The 22,305-nt window shown below is 36.0% G+C and overlaps 1 long non-coding RNA gene across 1 annotated transcript; it reads right to left on the bottom strand.

The window, feature by feature from the left end:
- Positions 1–9,453: 9,453 nt before the first annotated feature.
- On the bottom strand, positions 9,454–12,250 carry LOC126616622 (uncharacterized). The gene is made up of 2 exons (XR_007621215.1): positions 10,280–12,250; positions 9,454–10,018 (listed from the first exon to the last, which is right to left on the bottom strand). It is a non-coding gene; the product is annotated as an uncharacterized LOC126616622 (long non-coding RNA).
- Between the last annotated feature and the right edge of the window lie 10,055 nt (positions 12,251–22,305).

A 22,305-nucleotide genomic window follows, 5' to 3' on the forward strand; every position in this document is an offset into this window, starting at 1 on the left:
GTGCACAAGATCAAACACATAGTATAGAAAGCAAGTACGAGATCATTCCCACGGGATTGCACTAATATGTATCTAGAGTATGATTCCTAACAATTTAAATTAATTAATTCACAAAACTAGCAAATATGCAAGTAAAGGTTTAACAAAATAGTTTGAGATGTCTCAAGTAAAAAAGCACAATATAAGAACGTAGGCAAATAAATGTAATTGGCAACAAGGGTTTTGAAAACGATGTTTGAACAATTGGGACTTTGACTTCCATCTCTAACCTTTTTCGCCTAAGCAACCGGTACACACTATGATACAAAACAGATTTTTGATGCTTTACATTTGTCAACCTAAAGGCATGGTATCTGCTCTTTAAGCTATTGATTTCCCTAAACAATGAATTAGGCATGGGTGTCTACACTAACTCTTTTCATTCTCGAAGTATTTAGAATGGTATCTACTAAGTTGCACTCCGAGAAAGCATAATACAATGGAAATCGACAAACACACGAATCCTAGAACATGGTATCTATTCCAGTTAATCGTGATAATTAATTCCAAGAACCGTAACTAGTTCTCTTGTTACTTGACATAGGTATAAGACTCGATCATCCAAATTTACCCATGTAACAAACTCAATTACAAAGCTATTCTATGGTGATCAATCATAAAATAACTCAATAAGATTGGAATTAAAACTGGAATTCATCACTAAAGCATCAACAAATTGTCTTGTAACAAAAGTGTATCGAAAATACTCAAGGAAACATGATTAGGACTTCAACCAAGTCCCAACTATGAAATTTAGTTACTCATAATCTAAAATGGGCAGTAAAGACAAACAAAACAGAAATTAAAAGGAGAAGAAGAAACTCTTCGATGACGAATTGCATAACGGTGCTCTGGTCCTTCCTTTTTCTCCCTTGTGCCGTGGGTTGTTCTTTCTCAGTTTTGGTGGCTGCTGCTGCCTATTTTTTTTTTTCTCTTTTGTTTTTTTTTTCTGCTTTTTTATATTTCACGCCCCCTGCTGGTCTGATTAGGGATCCTCCTTCATTCCCCTTCTAGTTGTAACCGACAAGGCAATTAGCCTTCTTTTCCTTATCAAGCTTAATGGGCTTTAAAGTCTCATTATATTAAAAAGACTTTTAATTTACTTTCTCTCAGACTTTTTGGCTTTCTTCAACTGGTTAAAACTCCTAATAAATAGGAATTTTAATCTTCATTTAATTTGCCACATTGATATTTGTAGAAAATTTCGTATTCGCGCATAGCCCGACCTTCATGTACTAAAACTGCCATAACTCCCTCTAGAAAAATGATATTCACGAACCGTAAAATTCTACGGAAAATAGACATCCGTAGCTTTCCAATCATATATGGCACATCTCCTGGTTCTTTCAGAGTCAATACAGTTTAACCCACGAACTCAGCTGATTTGCACAGGCTGTGCTGATGACATAGGATTGTAAAAGCCATTTTTAACTCCTTTTGCACTATTTGCTTGTTACAACCTACAAAACACAAATATAATGTAAAACCTATATAGAAGAGTAAAACAAAGGTGTAAACAAGGAGAATTATTATATATATTATATATATAATAGCGAATTTATGAACATAACAAATTCCCCCAAACTTAATCTTTGCTTGTCCTCAAGCAAAACAATGACGAATGCTGACACTAATCTTTCCGAACAATATTCTCAAAATGTTAACACTTGGACATGACTTGGGTCAAAATTTACAATAATACGCATATTCTTAACCTTCCTTCGCAAGATAGCAACACTCTAGACATAGTTTGTTTAAAGTGTAGTGTGTGATAGCCAAATGTCAATACAATGCACTACAATCTAAATAAGGCAATGCAAAATTTGTTTCAACCCCTTAGACCATCTCCAATGGTGGCTTATAACCTAAAATTCCCCCTCCCCCCCCCCCCCCCAAAAAAAACCCACTCCAACCCAAAACCTAAACCAAACCTAAAACTTAAAACCTAAAAGAAAGGCAAATATCAGCCACAATTTAGCCCACAAAATAAAATGGGACCCACGGGTGAGAGTGAAAAGTGGGTTGTGAAGCCCACACCCCAAAACCCAACTCGCCTCACATGCCTCACGCGCCCACTATCTTCCAGCCAAAGGCCCACCCATGTGGATTGGTCCCCTCTGCTGTCAAGGTTACTGTAGGCCAACGACTACTTTTGTTCATCCAACGGCCACTTTAATTGGACCGTTGGATTAGGTTCATCCAACGGTCCACGTTCAATTTTTTGTGTATATATTTATATATTTATTGAATCTAACGGCTTAGATCGAATATAATCAAATCTAACGGTAAAAAAAGAGATCTAACGGTCCAAATTTAAATCCAACGGCTAAAATAATTTAAAAAAAATTATTTAACTTAAAATTCAACCAAAGGAATGCCACAAGGAGTATATTTCAAGATGATGATTCATCTCAAGACTATCACCCAAGTCCATCACCAAGTCAAGATGGTGGATATCATTATTAAGTTTATGTAGTCTATAAGTTTTCGATTGTATTAAGTTTATGTGGTTTATTAATTGTCGTTGGTATTAAGTTTATGTGGTTTATCATGATTTTCATGTATTGATTTAGTGATTTTTCAAAATTTATCGGAATTTAAATATTTTTATGTTAAAATATTCATAAAATTAATTTAGGATAGTCTACATAATTTTTTTTTAAAAAAAAAGTTAATTTAAAAAAAATAGCCTTAATTCATTATTTGATAATCTGGGGCTAAAATTTTAGGCCAGAAGGGTTGGAGTAGAAAAACTGTTTCTGGTCTAAAACCTAAATTTTCTGGGCTAAATATTTTTAAGTTTTAGGTTACCATTGGAGATGGTCTTACAAGGTAAGTACTCATGTGTCTCACTCATAATTTCTGGTATAAAGTATTTCACTCAAGTGATCTCATAAAACATGCCTCTATATGCTTGCTTGTCCACCTAGGACGACTTCACCCCCAAACTTGAAGTTGAAGGTGTTGTCAAATTTGAAGTTGACAACACCTTCAACTTCAAGGACGACTTCACCCCCAAACTTGAAGTTGACATTGTCCTCAATGGAAAAAATGAGGAAGACTCAAAACAAACAAGAAATAAGAATAAAGCTCAAAGATAGCGGTACTTCCTCAGTTGAGTTGAAAGTTGACGATAACGCTGCTTCCCCTAAACTTGAAGTCCTCCACCGGTGAAACAGGTGAAAGGCTCTAATGGACTACAAAAAAAAAATAAAAACAGGGATTAGCTAAAGACAACATGCATAAATTTGAACAATGAAAAAGTAAATGTAGAACGAACGAAACGTTGGTTTGCCTCCCAACAAGCGCTTATTTTATAGTCTTCAGCCAGACTGTGAGACAATGTCATGCAATGTACTGAATGGGTTGGAGGGTCACATCCTCCTCTCGAGGCTCAATATAGGGCTTCACTCTATGTCCATTCACCTTGAATGTTTGATTCTTCTCTTTACTATGAACCTCCAAAGCCTCATGAGGAAAAACTTTGGTAACAACATAAGGACCATACCATCTAGACTTGAGCTTTCCAGGGAAGAGCCTCAATTTCGAATTGTAGATCAAAACTTTCTGCCCCAAATGAAACTCCTTCCTAACTAGATGCTTATCATGATATAACTTGGTTCGTTCCTTGTACAACTTTGCATTTTCATAAGCATCATACCTCAACTCTTCAAGGTCATTCAGTTGTAGCTTTCTCTTCTCACCTGCTTATTTCATATCAAAGTTGAACTTCTTGATGGCCTAGTATGCTTTATGTTCGAAGACCAAACAGTATGGTGACATTCCAATATGAGTCTTGTACGCAGTTCTGTATGCCCACAAGTCATCATTCAATCGCTGAGACCAATCATTTCGGCTTATGTTCACTGTCTTCTCCAGTATACCTTTGATTTCTCGATTGCTTATTTATACTTGACCACTGGTTTTAGGATGGTATGGAGTGCCAACCTTATGTCTGATTTCATACGTTTTCATCAACGATGCAAAATCATGGTTATTAAAATGACTACCTCCATCACTAATGATTGCTCCTAGTGTGCCAAACCTGGTTAAAATGTTATCCTGCAAGAACTTAACAACAACTTTGTGATCATTAGTTTTCGAGGGGACAACCTCGACCCATTTTGATACATAATCTACGCCCACAAGAGTATATAAATAACCAAATGAGTTAGGAAATGGACCAATGAAATCGATACCCCACACATCAAAGAGTTCTACCACTTGAATATTTTGCAATGGCATATGGTTTCTGGAAGAGATGTTACCTGTCTTCTGGCATTTATCGCAAGAACTACAAAACCGAAAATCATCTTTAAACACATTAGGCCAATAAAAACCAGATTGTAATACCTTAAGAGGCATCTTCTTAGCTCCAAAATGATCTCCACAACAAAACTGATGGCAATGTTTTAGGATACTCATGTGTTCCTCCTCTGGTACACAACTTCAAATGATCTGATCAGGACAAAATTTGAACAAGTACGGCTCATCCCAATAATAGTGCCTAGACATAGACACTAATCGCTTCCTTTCTTGGCTTGACATACCTGGAGGGAAAATGTTAGTAGTCAAATAATTCACAATATCTGAATACCATAGAAGCTGAACATCTATTGCAAATAATTGCTCATCTGGGAAATTTTCATTCAACGGAAGCTCACTTCCTTCTTCATCATGAAATAGATGAGACAAGTGATCTACAACTACATTTTCACTCCCCTTTTTATCCTTAATCTCTAGATCAAACTTTTGTAGCAAAAGTACCCATCTAATCAACCTAGGCTTAGCATCTTTCTTTGCAAACAAATATCTCAAAGCAGCATGATCAGTGAAAACAATAACTTTGGAACCAATTAAATATGATCGAAACTTCTCTAAGGCAAATATGACAACTAATAATTCTTTTTCAGTGGTAGAATAATTAAGTTAAGCATCATTTAAAGCTCGAGAAGCATAGTAAATGACATGAGGTACCTTATTAACTTGTTGGCCTAAGACAGCTCCCAACGCATAATCACTAGCATCACACATGAGTTCAAAAGGAAGGTTCCAATCAGGTGCCATGATGATAGGTGCAGAAGTGAGAAGCTTCTTCAACGTGTTGAAAGCGGCCATGCACTCTTTTGTCCATATGAACTCAACATCTTTAGTCAATAACGCACAAAGAGGTCTGGATATCTTGGAGAAACCTTTTATGAATCTTTGGTAAAATCTTGCATGCCCAAGAAAACTTCTCACGCCCTTTACTGATGTAGAAGGAGGTAATTTGGAGATGATATCAATCTTGGTTTTGTCCACCTCGATGCCCTTGCTAGAAATTACATGACTGAAAACTACTCCTTGTTGTACCATAAAATGGCACTTCTCCCATTTAAGCACTAAGTTACATTCTTCACATCTCTTGAGAACAAGCTGCAAATGATAAAAACATTCATCAAAATTAGAACCAAAAACACTGAAATCATCCATAAATACCTCAATGAATCTCTCAACTATGTCTGAAAATATGCTCATCATGCATCTTTGAAATGTGGCAGATGCATTGCATAAACCAAACGACATCCTCCTATATGCAAATGTGCCAAAAGGGCACGTGAACGTGGTTTTCTCCTGGTCCTCTGGTGCTATAACAATCTGATTATAACCACTATAACCATCTAAAAAGCAATAATAACTATGACCTGCTAATCTCTCTAACATTTGATCAATAAAAGGATGAGGGAAATGATCTTTCCTAGTTTCATTGTGGAGCTTTCTGTAGTCAATGCAGACTCTCCAGCTTTCCTTTAACCTTGTTGGAATAAGCTCATTCTTTTCATTCTTGACCACTGTCAATCTGCTATGCTTTGGTACAACTTGAACTAGAATTACCCACTTGCTATCTAAAATGGCATAAATGATGCCTACGTCAAGCAACTTGAGAACCTCTGCTTTTACTACCTCTTTCATATGAGGATTAAGTCTTTGTTGTGCTTCCCTAGTTGGCTTGGCATTGTCTTCAAGAAGTATCTTGTGCATGCATTTGGATGGACTTATGCCCTTGATGTCCGCGATGGTCCACCCTAAGGTTGTCTTGTGCTCTCTCAAGACTCGCAATAGCTTCTCTTCCTCCACTACACTCAAATTTGTAGCAACTATCATTGGTAAAGTTTCATTATCTCCCAAGTGAGCATACTTCAAATGTTCAGGTAGTTGCTTCAATTCCAAGTTTGGTGCCCTGACAATAGAAGGAACAAGAGTAGAATTAGTAGACACAAGATGTTCAAAAGGCGGTGTATACTTACTTGGATAAGGTTTAGATATCTCAAGGGACTCCACAGCCTCACTAATTTGAAAATCAACACCATCAAAATTATGCTCTACTCTCTGCCTTGTGAAACCATGAGCTATGGTGGCCTCCAATGGATCAATGCTTTGTACGTGAAAAACTTCCTCAACAACACTTTCAACCACGTCAATATTAAAACAATCGTGGTCATGTGGTAATTTCATTGCATCAAACACTTTAAACTCGATCTTCTCACCATTTACTTTCATGCTTATGGTACTCTTTTTAACACATATTTTTGTATCAGCAGTAATCATAAAGGGTCTACCTAAAATAATTGGCGAAGAAGATGACATGGAAGATTCTTCCATATCTAAAACAACAATCAGCAGGCAAAATAAATTCATTTACCTTGACAAAGACATCCTCCAAAATTCCTCTGGGTCTCTTGACGCTTCTGTCCGCCAATTGCAATGTAATTGAGGTTGGTTTCAGTTCCCCTAACCTCAACTCCTCATAAACAGTATAAGGTAACAAATTGATACTTGCTCCTAAATCAAGTAAAGCTCAGTAAAAAAGATGGTTACCAATCCTGCAAGGAATAGTAAAACTACCTGGGTCTTTTAGTTTAGGTGGTAATTTTCTCAATAGAACCGCACTTACTTCCTCAGTCAAGGCAACTTTCTTATATTCCTGAAACTTTCTTTTGTGAGTACAACAATCCTTAAAAAATTTAGCATAAGATGGAATTTGCTTAATCACATCGAGTTAAGGAATATTGATTTCTACTTTCCAAAGAGTTTCAAAAATATCAAGTAAGTGTTGTTCTTTCATTTGCTTGACTAACCTTTGAGGGAAGGGTGGCAATATCACATTCTCCTTCTCACTTACCTTCTTGGAAGCCATTGCTTTTGTTGGTGATGCACCCACAACTTCAGACTCTGGTTCTTTATCGTCTACTCCAACTTTGTTATCAACAACTTTGCCGCTCCTCAGGACTGTAATGGCTTTAAGCTCATCTTGACCTCTAGGGTTAGGTATAGTTTGTGATGGGAACTCTTATTTCTTTCTTTCACTCAATTCTTTAGCCATTTGCCCTATTTGCGCTTCTAACTTTTGAATAGCTTGACCATGTTGGCTACTTGTTTGCTGTTGCTGTTGCAAAAGTTGAAGTACAGTGCTTTCAAAATTTAGCTTTTTTGGTTCTTGGGTCTGTTGCACTTTTGGTTGAGCTTGAAAGTTGCTCCCTTGTTGGTAATTCATTTGTTGCTCCGTTGGATTCTGAATATTCTGCCCATTTCTCCATGCAAGATTGGGGTGATTTCTCCATCCTTGATTGTATGAATTGGAGAATGGATTGTTCTTTGGATGGTTATTTCCTTGTCCCACATAATTTGCATGCTCCTGATCTGTAAAAGAAGACATAGGACATGTTTCAATTGTATGATTAGAATGATAGCAAATAGCACATACCTCAGTTCTTGAAGCTTGTTTGCCGCTAAGGGAAGACATGGTTTTAACAAGCTTGTCAATCTTCGTATTCATGGCTGCCATCTCTGCGTGAACACCATCATTGGTATTAATTTAATAAACTCCTTGTCTCCTCATGGTGCTTCTTCCTCTCGTTGAGAATTTTTGTGAATTCTCACTCAACTCTTCGAACATTTCAATGTCTTCTTCTCCACCTTTTTTTTTTCATCAGGATCCTATTGCAAGCTGAATCAATGATAGCTTTATTAGTATCATTTAAACCCTCATAAAAAGTTTGTACCCGATCATCTTTGGGCATGTTATGAGTTGGACACTTAAGAAGCTTGTTCTTAAAATCATTCCAAGCTTCCAAGAATAAATCTCCATCCTTTTGTTGGAAAAGCTCCATCTCCCTTTTCAGTTGCTTGGTCTTTCGGGCAGGAGAGCACTCTTTCAAAAACTTGGTTGCCAACTGCTCCCATCATTTTTATGCAATAAGATAAAGAAATAAAATTGATAAATAACTAAAAGGAATTAAAATAAAAATGATGACTCCTAAACTACAACTAACTAAGAAGAGAAGGGAAAATAAATGACGTTAGAAATACAAATTCTAGACACCGATTAGAGGACAATCCTCGTCAATGGCGCCAAAAACTTGTTATGCATTTAGCAACCTAGATATTAAGCCACTAATTGCACGTTTTAAACTCGCAAGTGCACAAGATCAAACACATAGTATAGAAAGCAAGTACGAGATCATTCCCACGAGGATTGCACTAATATGTATCTAGAGTATGATTCCTAACAATTTAAATTAATTAATTCACAAAACTAGCAAATATGCAAGTATAAAAGCACAATATAAGAACGTAGGCAAATAAATGTAATTGGCAACAAGGGTTTTGAAAACGATGTTTGAAAGGTTGGGACTTTGACTTCCATCTCTAACCTTTTTTGCCTAAGCAACCGATACACACTATGAAACCAAACAGATTTTTGATGCTTTACGTTTGTCAACCTAAAGGCATGGTATCTACTCTTTAAGCTATTGATTTCCCTAAACAACGAATTAGGCATGGGGTGTCTACACTAACTCTTTTCATTCTTGAAGTATTTAGTATGGTATCTACTAAGTTGCATTCCGAGAAAGCATAATACAATGGAAATTGACAAACACACGAATCCTAGAACATGGTATCTATTCCGGTTAATCGTGATAATTAATTCCAAGAACCGTAACTAGTAAGCTGGACTGCCTTAGACTAGACTAAGCTGGACTAGCTTAGAAAAGCGTTTGGTGCAGTGTCTGACTAAAAACCAGGATAATGAAAAATAGTGAAATTACAAACTTTAACGATAGAATTACATCCAACTCCACTGCAAAATACCCACAGTCAAATCAAATGATAATTACATTAAAATATTGAGTTTTTGTGCATTGTAGCATTGCAATTTGCAAAAACAAACAGCACTTTCTTACAACATAGGAATTCAAAATCAGTACATCAAACTTTCTCACTTTTTGGTCTAAGATCCTTCTAAGCCTCTAAAATTGAGAAATCTATAAACATTCAGCAACCCATATGTCCCAAAATTGTTAAAAACTCAAACTTATCATACCACAAATTTGGAGGAAGAAAATTTGATTTCTTCTCCAGAGCCTCCCAAAATCCATGAATAATACCATATTCATTCATCCCAATTTTAACATACAATTGTAACATCACTATCTGACTTTGCTAAATTTGATAGAGAGACATCCTTTGCACTTTGAGCGTAGCTTTCCATACAAAACAATTGAATTTTACAACTCCTGTTTAACTATTTCGTCCAAAGAATAACTTACAACAATTGAATCAAACAACGACTATGATACAACATGAACGATACATTCATGGCACAACCAACACAGCAATTACCCCAAAGAAGCAACTGCAAGAATTGTGCTTCTTTGTACACTTATTGAGGATGCTGATTAAAACATCACCAATACTACTGCTTTTCTCTAACTTGGTGTATTAGTATAGTCCGCAGACTCCGCACTTCATTCTGGTGCATTTCCTCATCAACGGCAACAAAACATCAACCTAAGACAGAAGCTAATAAAGGTGCATACCTTCCATTTCTTCATTGTGGTTCAGTAGGAAGTGTATCTTTCACACGAGTCGATCAAATTCATCAGCAAGAAAATTGGTAAGGAAGAAAAAAAAACCGATTCAAACTTACGACCAGAACCTATACAAAGAGTTTTTTAAATTTTGTTCAAACAACATATACTGGTCATTCTTCAAATATATATAAGCAGTTAATGCACAACCCCTATCACCCTAAAACAAACTCAAAATTATATATAATACTTGAATGATGTGAAAGAGAAAACCAATCTGTCAAGAGGCCTTGCAAATTCATTAACTTTTTTTTTCTTTCACCTGTAAGGTTAGGACAGTGATCATATGTGATATAAGAGTTACCTGAAGAACCATATGTAAGAGTTACCTGAAGAACCAGTTTCAGAAGTTCTTGAAACATTCCTCTTGCAAGATATATAGAACCATATGAGTATGATACTTATCCCCACCAAAGTCACGGCTCCTGCAACACCTCCTAGTATTGCTGCAAGAGACGCTGACATTTGGTATGGGAACCACTTCAACTATGGGTATTATTGTTGTAAAACGAATTATCATGCATTGAACCTGGAATCCAGAGGATACAAAACGCTGAAGATGATAATCTACGAAGGTGTGCAGGAAAGCAAGGGAATTTAAATCCATCAGATGTAACTATTTCTTTTCAATTCTTTATTTCCTTATTATTGGTCTTCCATCAGATAACTAGAAAACATATTAGACAACAAGTTGATTAACAAAATTTCAATGATTACAACGGCAACCGCAAAGCAATGGTTTTTGGAATCAAATTCGAAGCCTTTAAAATCAAGTAAAATGTCATGCCAACGGAGTAGTAGTGATATACATTCAAAATGAAATAGAATAGAAGAAATGCAGAGTAACATAGATAGAAACAAAGCATCATTGTATCATGGGGTTTAGGCAGCTGCAAACCTCTAGTCCTTGTCCCAGAAAAGTAAGGCTGCCAGATGTCTAAATACTCGAGCTTCATATGCCAATGGCAACACGAACGAACAGCGTCCCAATACAACAACAACAACAACAACGAGAAGAAGAAAGGAAATTGCCACCCAAATCCAATTGAAATTTCATGACATGGAAAGTTGCAGGCAGGAGATATAATTATAGAAAGAAAAGAGGCATGTTTGAATGAAGGAAGGAATGAATGGAAGAATATGCAGGTGGAAATCAAAATGTAAAGACAAGAGGAGAAGAGAGGAGAATCGGAGAAGCATCAATCCGGATTGTAATTTGGATTAAATTAAATTGAAGGGAAATGCAATCAAATATTCAAATATCAATATCATCGTTGGATTGGATACAGACCATGCCGACAGAAAGTAACCTTGCGCCGACAACACTTGTACTACTACTTCTCTCTCTCGCATTCTCTACCAAACCACCCAAATTCAACTTGATCAATACAAACGCATCATATACTAATAATATAATGGACCAAATTAAAACAAATTATATCCTCTATCTCTCTTGAATTTTGATGATGGATATATAGTTCTAGTTCAATCAATCAAAGGGACAGACAGAAAACCCACCCCCCACCTCACCCCATGCAAATTCAATTTCAATTGCGAAGCAATCAACCCACCAAAAGTTTATGCTCAAGCACCAAAACAAAACATCAAATATGAGTCAAGTGTGAACCAGAATAACTGAATAAGAGAGACAGCGAGACAGAGGGAGCACGTGTCTGTCATGCAGGAGGTTAAAAGCCACCTAAACAATGTATCAGGAGTCAAAGACTGAATCAAGAGACACAGATGAATTAACTTACATTGGCAGCAAATGGAATTTGCAATTTCACAGAAGCAGAAATCAAATTCGTACAACTACATCATAGAATACCCAGAAGCAGCAATCATTGAAGAACAAGCAATTTCGCAGCATAAGACCAACCCAGATTTCACAGAATCAAAGCAATCCAGATTTCACATAATCAAAACAACAAATGGAATTTGTAAATGATGAGCGAGAGAGAGACTGACGATTTCTTGGCCTGCTAGAGCGAGCGATCGAGCGTGGCCGATGTAGTTAGTCCAGCAATCAGGATGAGATCGATCAGGACGATCAAGACGAGCATGACAAGTAGGGTGAGCAGGACGAACATGAAGAGGCGAGTGAGCAGGAGGACGACGACGGTCTTAGTTAGTCCGCTCATATTTGGGGGGTCTCGCTAGGACCACCTAACGAAAGAGTTAGTGAAAGCGAGTCCCACTTAATACCATTAAACTTAGTCCTGGGAGCCAACAAACAGAGGATTACACTAAAAACTAGTCCAGTCCAGTCCAGTCCAAGTTAGTGAAGCCAAACAAACGTGCCCATATAGAAGAGTAAAACAAAGGTGTAAACAAGGAGAATTATTATTGTTTGGATCAAAACTTGAACTTTGGGCTCGGGAAGGAGTTGGCCTAAAAGGAAGCCTAGAAGGAGAGATGGCCGAAGCCCAGCCGAAGCCCAGAAAGCAGAAAAGGCCTTTTCTGACTTGGTGCAGCTCATGAGAACCACTTGCTCACCTACCCAAAGGCCAAGTGGTATAGACTGACCAGCTATACAGCCCATAAAGTACTTTATAGCGGCAATACAAGTAAAATAGCTGATGAGTCACTACCCTTCAAGCTGCATTCGGGCAAGGTTGCTGCTACAGGAGGCCAAGTCGAGTTGTCTATAAAAGAAGAAAGAGAAGCCAGGAATAGGGACACTCAAACAAACAAACAAATGCAAGTACAAACTCTGCTCAAAAGCCAGATTTGCCTTCAAACGAAGCTGTAGTCAGCCCAAGCCTTCATCCCTCTCGGGATAAACTTTCATTCAAGCCTTTGTAATAGCTCTGCTACCTTGTTCAACTCTTGCTGTAGTATCGATTTCTCTCTGTAAACTAATCTCCTTACCCCATTTTCTAAGCTTTCAAACTCCTTGATAAACCACAAAGATAGGAAGTTGCAAAACGATCAGCCTTGCCCGACCATCTTTGTTTTTGTCTTTTCATTCATTAGCCTAGCAATATGTTGTATACTTCCAGTTGTATTCACGTTATTTTTAGTAAGATGACTATTAAAAGACTCTCTCAGTACTTGAATCCGATTTGAACATGTCTTCATAGTTCAAACCAGATCCAAGTTCTAAGCTCTCGGGCATGTAAGATTGATCATTTAAAAGTCCTTGGCCTCAAGGCATAAAAAAGAACCTTATGTGGACTTAACCCATCCACTACAGTCTTTGATAAACAAGAAGTCCGAAGTTACTTGGGGCGCAAGTAATCAACCTATCCCTTAGTTTTATTTCTATTATATTATGATTATCATAAAATGTTTGAGTATAGAATGAATTCTGATAGGAAGCCTCAAGGCCTACATCTAAGGCCCCACAAAGGCACCTATTTGGATTCATTCTGCTCTTCGGGCTAGAACGTTTGAGTATAGAGTTAATTCTGATAGGAAGCCTCAAGACCTACATCTAAGGCCCCACAAAGGCACCTATTTGGATTCATTATGTTCCTCGGACTCGGGTAATCAGAAGTATAATGGTTATAAGACTCCTGCAATCAATGGAACAAATATTATGTGTTCGAGTACTGGTTTAGTTATTGATTGGAAGCCTCAAAGCCTACACCTAAGGCCCCACAAAGGCACCTGTCATAACTAACACGGTCTCTCGGGCATATATACAATTAAACTCAATATCCGTTTTACATCTGCCATGCTAAAGATGACAGTGGCACGCCTGAGCACTAAAAGTTAATCTTGATTGTGAGCCTCAAGGCCTACCCCTAAGGCCCTACAAAGGCACATTTCAAAGTTAACTCTGTCTTTCTCTTTCAGCCTTGCCCGACAAGCCCTGCCCGACGAGCCCGCCAGTGAAGCAGAAGCCCGACAGAAACCATCAACCGACGCCAACCTCTCGGGGAGTTGTGTGCTCGTCGGCCAGGGAACATTCCTCGACGAAAATTCCTGCCACGAACAATTATATATATAATAGCGAATTTATGAGCATAACCCCCAGACTTTGCAAGGGGACACCGTAAAAATATTGGCTTCCATACTTACACCGCATCTCTGCCCATCAGCACTATCTTCAAAATTCAGAGTTTCAGTTCTCCTGTATGGATTGGCAGGTGAGTTTGATTTTTCCTTTTGTAGTTTTCTTTTTCATGGTGGCTTTGATGACCCTAGGATTAGGAGGCTATTAAGAACTATGACGGTTTGATCCTTTTGCATTGGCACAAGGTATGTAGGCAATCTAGCTGGGTAGATGCAATCAAATCTCTTTTTGCTAGTGCTCTTGTTTATGATTCGTGCAACGGTTCATAGAAACGAAACGACGATCCGGAATTCGTTAATTTCACTAGGTATGGTCCTAAACAAATTCTTTTATTTTTAGTTTATAGTTTTCAAACAATGTTATTAGAGTCATGGTGCTCGTTTCTCAACTTACAATCCAATGTAAAGAGCTGGAACCACGATATCTACCATGGTTGCATAAACTCGAAAAAAAATCACATTTTGATTCGTTACGTTTTTCGAGGATTTGATTTTAGAAATAGGTTTTCATAAGTGTGAGAAAAATTCCGTCTAAATTTCATGCAAAGATGTGCTATGGTTTGAGAGAAAATTAAAAAAAAAAAAAAAAAAAAAAACCTAGTTTTGTGAATTCTTGAAATTTCAGTTTTTTAGCCATTTTGGGGGCTGAATTTAGGGTACATGGAATTGAACTTTTTGTGATTTTTTGCTTCGAATTTGTTGTCTACCATTTGAGCTTCAAACCATATAAAACATACATCATTTAGATGAGTATTAAAGAAGATATGACTTGCAAAATCCCTTTGCAACTCTGCGATATTTGGAATTTTGCCAGAAAATTTGTAGAAAATGGGGAACAGCGATTGTTCATCACTCTCGGCTACGGCTAGAGTGTTGCTTTCCGGGCATCTTATTGGGATTAATGTAATTCGAATGATTAAACCGCAACTTAAAATAATGAACAACACATAATATGTTTTCCCAATTATCTATATATATAAAGAAGGAAAACCAGTTTGGTGAAGCATTAGATAACCCCTAAAATACCATTACTTAATGACTCTGCGTAAATCAAGGATTTAATACCAAAAGAAGGATAAAGAGGTAATAACATTAAATTTGAAACCTAATCTATATATATAAAGGGAGAAGGCCAAATAGGTGAAACATTCGGAAATGCCAAGAAAGCCCCTTTCTTTTCTTCACAATCCAAATCCAGAAAATGAGGAAAATGAGGACAAACTATATCTATATATATAAAGGGAGAAGGCCAAATAGGTGAAACATTCGGAAATGCCAAGAAAGCCCCTTTCTTTTCTTCACAATCCAAATCCAAAAAATGAGGAAAATGAGGACAAACTATATATATAAAGGGAGAAGGCCAAATAGGTGAAACATTCGGAAATGCCAAGAAAGCCCCTTACTTTTCTTCACAATCCAAATCCAGAAAATGAGGAAAATGAGGACAAATTAGTAAAAAAACCATAACTAAAAAAATATGTATTAAAAAAATATATCTCTACTTTAGAATTAAAACTAACTATTTTAATTAACTCTATATATATAAAGGGAGAAGGCCAAATAGGTGAAGCATTCGGAAATGCCAAGAAAGCCCATTTCTTTTCTTCACAATCCAAATCCAGAAAATGAGGAAAATGAGGACAAATTAGTAAAAAAACCATAACTAAAAAAATCTGTATTAAAAAAATATATCCCTACTTTAGAATTAAAACTAACTATCTTAATTAACAAAAAAATGATGATAATTATCCACAATGGAGTTTTACGGTTATAGAACTCCCTCATTCGTGCCCCCCACGTCCTCTAACTTCTCTTCCATTTTTTAAAGCTTTTTCACGCCAAACCTCCTCTCCATATTCCTTAGTTTGTTGCAGGGTCCGGGAGGTCAGATCACTCAGGAGGCAAAATGAATTTAACCTAAAAGAAAAAAATTAGAAAAAAAAAAGATAAAATTCAAAAGAACAAACGTGGAAGACACAAATTCAACCACGTTCGACGCAAATCAGTTTTCAGAGAAAAAAAAACGAAAAATAAGATATAATGAATTTTAAAAAATGAGATAAAATGAATTTAACCCAACCAACCAACACCACTCCTCCATTTTAGGAGAGCGAGAGTGTTTAATATCTCACAGAAAAAAAAAATCTATATAGATAAAGGGAGAGCCCCAATTTTGTGAAGCATTCAATAAACCCAATATTGTCCTTTGCTTTCTTCACAACTAGCCTCTCCGCGTGCAAGAGGCATTTTTGCATTATGGGCGTTACGTGCTCCAAAAATGTATTATTTTAGATATTCTTATATTTCTTAAGTGATTATTTTATAAATTATGGTGTGTGTCCATTTTATTGATATGGGCACTAAATAGAACAGAGAAGGCAAGTGTTGTAGTATACAACCAGTTCGAGAAGAATTTCAATTATAGCTGTAGTATTCACTTTAGAGATGAGAATTGAAGGCACTCATACACCGTATTTTTCTTCAACCTAAAAATAGAATTAATCCTTCACATGTTGGGTTACGAAAACCACATAAGGAGTAAAGTGTAGAATATCAATTACAATTTAATATTGACCAAATCTCAATAAAAATAAAAGTAAATCAAAGAAGAAGAAAAAAGGCACATACCATGCCTTTGCATGTCCATTTGCTTATGCACATGAAAAAGAAAAACAAATGAAAAAAAAATACACATGAATAAAATTAGACACTATGAAAATGTTATCACGGCTGGAGTCATAGATCGCATTTTAACAATAATTAGAAACTATGTCATAAGAAAAATTAGAATGCTTGAAAGAAAAAATGCTTGCAAAAATTAGAAAATTAAGCAATTAACTGGAGAATTACCCTTGGAACTGGAAAATTACTACAAAGGGTTTGAAAGTTACACAGTTAGACACTAAAAAGGAGAGAGATGAGATGGAGTGGGAAGGCAAAATTAAGATCGGCAATGATTAACAACCTACTCCCTTTAATCTTTGCACTGTATTCCTTGTTGGATTGTTCCAATATTTGGCAAGGCAGGGGGCACTGGTTTTGCCATAATCTCAACAACACAATCCTATCCATCATAGCGGTTTTACAATGCTTCCATGGTTCTCATGCTTCACGATTTTTTCATTCAATCCTATCCATCAGATCAAGATTCGCAACTACACAATCTGTTCAACCAAAATTTAATCCAAATCTACTCAGCTCTATTAATCCCAAAACAAACAAAAGCAAATATAAGGTTAGATTTTTTTTGCATATAAAACTAAAAGTACCTACATTCAACATCCACGTTACAAAGCCAAGAAGGGGATTGAGTCATACCATCCACAAACACGATCATCCAAAGCATTGACAGAAGACGCACCAGGTAACATTAATGAACTTGATTTTGATTATGACAAATTCAAACTACAATGAACAATTTTAGTCATTAAACAGTTTACAAAGATATGTGATCACATACAGTACCACCCACTCATCACATCTGCAATTGAAAAATTACTCCATCACAAATAGTAGATATTATACTATGATACAGTACCACAAATTGGTACTATCACTTGCATTAAACCAATTTGTCCACACAATTATAGTTCTTCTTCTTTGCTAGCTTACCACATAATAATGTAATTGAAAAAGTTGCAGACCAATCACAAACTCAGATGGCTGCTGAAGCTTTTTCTTATTTTCCAAACCCATTTACCTACCTAATTCACAATTTTCGTTATACGGACTTCTGCAACAGCTTTATGCATTACAGTTAGACAGTACAAAACTCAATATATGTGAGATCAAGTTCATTTGAAATCATGGAAAAGGAAATCATGGAAAAAGAAATCAATTAAAACATGAACTATGATTTTTCGATTACAGATGAGTCATGAGTCTTCTTGAAGCATAAGTCCAAGCCATGATGCCCTCTTTGACATAAGCCCAAACCTTCACACATTGAAACTTTCAGTTTATAAACAACATACAATGCAAAGTATCAAAAAAGAAAAGAAAAGAATTTAAGAGCGTAAGTGTGATGCTGTCAAATTGGTCAAGGAAAGTTGAATGATTTTGATGATGAAATCTAATGAAAGCAGAAAAAAAAGAGTAATTTCTTACTACAATTACACAATGTTAAACAAAAGAGAGTCATGCTCACCCAAAATCAACTACATATATTTGTAGAGAAAAATGAAGTCAATACCAAAATGGCGGGAGGAAACCAACTGCACCCGCACAATAAGCAGCAAGATAAAAAATGGAGTTGATAGGGTTTGTGGCTTCGGAGTATAATGTCTACTATTTTTCTTGACATGTATCTTACACTTTCCATTCCACCTGAACTACTGTATCAATTTAATGCCGCCACAACATTAATACTTGTTTCCATAGTTGCAAAGGAGTGTATGAATGAGTATAGTATCTAGTGTGTTTGAATGAGTATAGTATGCAGTGTGTTTGAATGAGCATAGTATGCAGTAATTAAAATGTACATACATTGGCAAAAAGGAAGAAAAAAATATTCATATCTAACTATAGTGAATTCAGAAGCTCAATCAAATGTAAAACCCCCTTACTTTGCATTTTGTTGCCATGTGGAGCTGTTTAAATTTGCTTTTGTTACCAAAATCTAAACAATAGAAAGTTCAAACCATATTACCCATACCTCCATGTCTCTATCCAGCATTAATTTGTTGATGCCTCATATCCAATGTAAAATGCATCACTTGTAGCTTCTCCATTGTATTACGTGATAAGAGATGATGCAGCTTCAAATAACTTTTATTAGATATTCTCTATAAAGGAGAAAGGGGACAAATAGATCAAACTACTAAACTAAATTTTACAAAGACGATTAGCAGGCACCAATTTTTTTTTTTTACACAATGTTATGTTAACTTGCATCATATAAGTTAACATAACATAAAGTCTACATGTTAACTTGCATCATATAAAGACAATTAGCTGCAAGCACCATATTCACGTTCTCGTCCTTCTTCATAAATCTGCAATTGCAAGAAACAAAGACATACCTATCCACTATATATGAACGTTAAACTGTTTGATCCAGTGAAAGAAAGAAAGAAAAAAAAGGTGATTGGAACCACCACTAATTTCGAAAGCGGAGTGCTCCAACTGCATGGACGATTGGGAGAACCAAAACAACAATCCAAAGCAAACCTGGAAGTCAAGAATTAATCCAAATCAAACAGATATCAGTACCATGTAAATGATCTTCCCAATCAAACAGATATCCACGGATTCACATACCTTGGCAGAAGTTCGATATATGGGAGGGGCAGTGATGGGTGTCCTTCTCTCATAATCGCATGTAGTTGAGTTTCTGAGACACACCCCCGACATAAGTTTTGTACCCCATCTTTGATAGAAGAATGGTGGTTTTTCTATCCATGTAAGCGCATCGTGTTGTTGAGAACGCTCAAACGTGGAGGAAATTTGGGGACGTGCACTTTCTCAAACCAAAAAGCTCTGGTTTTTTTACCCCTTGCATGCAGAGCACAAAACCCAGAACGGCAAAAACAAAGAAGGAGATCTGTGACTGTTTTTTTCAATGCTTTTTATGTTTGGAACAAATGGAAATCACACACTAATCTGCTGAAAACGAAAATTGATTTCCTTCCGATTATTCATTCTAAATATTAGTGGGGTGTGTGTAGTTACCGTTGAATCTCCCACTAAACTCAGTCCAGATCGTGAGGATCCTACAGAGAAAACTGTCAACTGGTTTGCGTTTATTCTTCGTACATCTTTTTCAGCACGTATTTACCTTTTATTTTGATTTTTTTCTTCTTGAAATACAGTTTTTTTATTCAGTTATTTTTTTTACCAGTTTGTCCTCATTTTTTCATTTTTTTTATTTCAATTGTGAAGAAAATAAAGGGGCTTTCTTGATATTTCTGAATGCTTCACCAAACTGGCCTTCTCCTTTTATATATATAGATAAAAAACCACAAAAGTTTAGAAAATGAGGACAAATTTGTAAAAACACCATAACTGAACAGAAAACAAATAAAATAAAATAAATCTATAACATACGTGCTTAACAGTTAACCCTCACAAACTGCTAAGCAGTAGTGGGCAGTTTAAAAACACAAATTACAAAAAAAAAAAGAAGAAAGATATCTTTACCATATATGTAAAAAAGAAGTATAAAAGGTTACAGTAGAAAGAAAATATAAAAATAAAAATAAAAAAAATCCAGAAAATATTGGAAAAGAAAACAGAAAATTTTAAAAAAGAAGAAAACCAACCTGCATACCTCTCAAACTGCTAAGCAATAGTGGGCAGTTTTCTCCCCCAAAGATTTCCACGCTCTGAGTTTGGTGGGAGGTTGAATACTAACCACCTGCATACCACCAATATATATATATGTATATGCTTATATCTTGATTCTGGGAAAATTATACATGTTTTACAGCGAGGGGTTAGTTATATTGATAAATGAAGTGATTTTGTAAAACATTTGTTTTTGCCCACTCACGTTTTCTGTTTTGTGCCCCTCCAGGTTTTAAGTAAGCTTGTTGTTGGTGATTTGAAGACGTCGGCAGTTTTGACTTATCTAAATAACAGGAGGACATTCCTGGTACTGTATAACGAGTACTTGTCCTACTGGACTGCATCTAGACTTATTATGCTCTGATTATGAGTGTTTACTGTTGTAACTAACTCCTATCACTCCCTGTTTAGTAGTGCACTCTAGTAATGTGATTTTTAATTATTCATATATTTTCTTATCATTATTGCTTCCGCACTGTGCACATGACTATGTCACTCTCGCGTGACGGCCAACATGCCTTGATCTCGGTCGGGGTGTGTCAGCCCACTACTGCTTAGCAGTTTGTGAGGGTTAACTATTAAGCACGTCTGTTATAGATTTTTTTATTTTATTTGTTTTCTTTTCAGTTCTGGTGTTTTTACGAATTTGTCCTCATTTTCTAAACTTTTGTGGTTTTTTATTGTGAAGGAAGCAAAGGACAATATTGGGTTTATTGAATGCTTCACAAAACTGGGGCTCTCTTTTTATCTATATAGATTTTTTTTTTCTGTGAGATATTAAACACTCTCGCTCTCCTAAAATGGAGGAGGAGTGGTGTTGGTTGGTTGGGTTAAATTCATTTTATCTCATTTTTTAAAATTCATTATATCTTATTTTTCGTTTTTTTTTCTCTGAAAAACTGATTTGCGTCGAACGTGGTCGAATTTGTGTCTTCCACGTTTGTTCTTTTGAATTTTATCTCCTTTTTTTTTTCTAATTTTATCGCCTTTTTTTCTAATTTTTTTCTTTTGGGTTAAATTCATTTTGAAGTGATCTGACCTCCTGGACCCTGCAACAAACTAAGGAATATGGAAAGGAGGTTTGGCGTGAAAAAGCTTTAAAAAATGGAAGAGAAGTTAGAGGACGTGGGGGGCACGAATGAGGGAGTTCTATAACCGTAAAACTCCATTGTGGATAATTATCATCATTTTTTTGTTAATTAAAATAGTTAGTTTTAATTCTAAAGTAGGGATATATTTTTTTAATACAGATTTTTTTAGTTATGGTTTTTTTACTAATTTGTCCTCATTTTCCTCATTTTCTGGATTTGGATTGTGAAGAAAAGAAAGGGGTTTTCTTGGCATTTCCGAATGCTTCACCTATTTGGCCTTCTCCCTTTATATATATAGAGTTAATTAAAATAGTTAGTTTTAATTCTAAAGTAGAGATATATTTTTTTAGTTATGGTTTTTTTACTAATTTGTTCTCATTTTCCTCATTTTCTGGATTTGGATTGTGAAGAAAAGAAAGGGGCTTTCTTGGCATTTCCGAATGTTTCACCTTTTTGGCCTTCTCCCTTTATATATATAGATATATATAGATTATGGGTCAAATTTGCCTAAACTTCCGGCCAAGAGTTCCGGGACACTTAACGGAGTTTTTAATTGAATGACCAAAATGATGGATGGTAAACAATCTCAGGGACCACTTTTATTGGTTTGGAATCTCAGAAACCAAAGTAATGAGTTATGCAAATCTTAGAGACCATTTTAGCTATTTAGCCTTAAAAAAATTATACAATTCCAATGTAATCTAACATGATTCGATTTGCACCAGATTTGGAGTGTTTCAAAGAAAAGGGTACATTTGATCGGGAGAAATACCTATGAACGATTTGACAGGGTAAATTCATCCTTTGCTCAATAACAAAAGCAAATTTCAAAATACCATTTATTTCTATTAGACATGTATTGGATATTGCAAATGTCATATAACTAGAAACACATGGCTTCTGATAGCATTTAATAGTTAACCACTTTTTCTTTTGCCCACTCTGTCCTGCGTATTCAC

Source organism: Malus sylvestris, chromosome 3 (assembly GCF_916048215.2).
Source record: "Malus sylvestris chromosome 3, drMalSylv7.2, whole genome shotgun sequence".
NCBI lineage: Eukaryota > Viridiplantae > Streptophyta > Magnoliopsida > Rosales > Rosaceae > Malus > Malus sylvestris.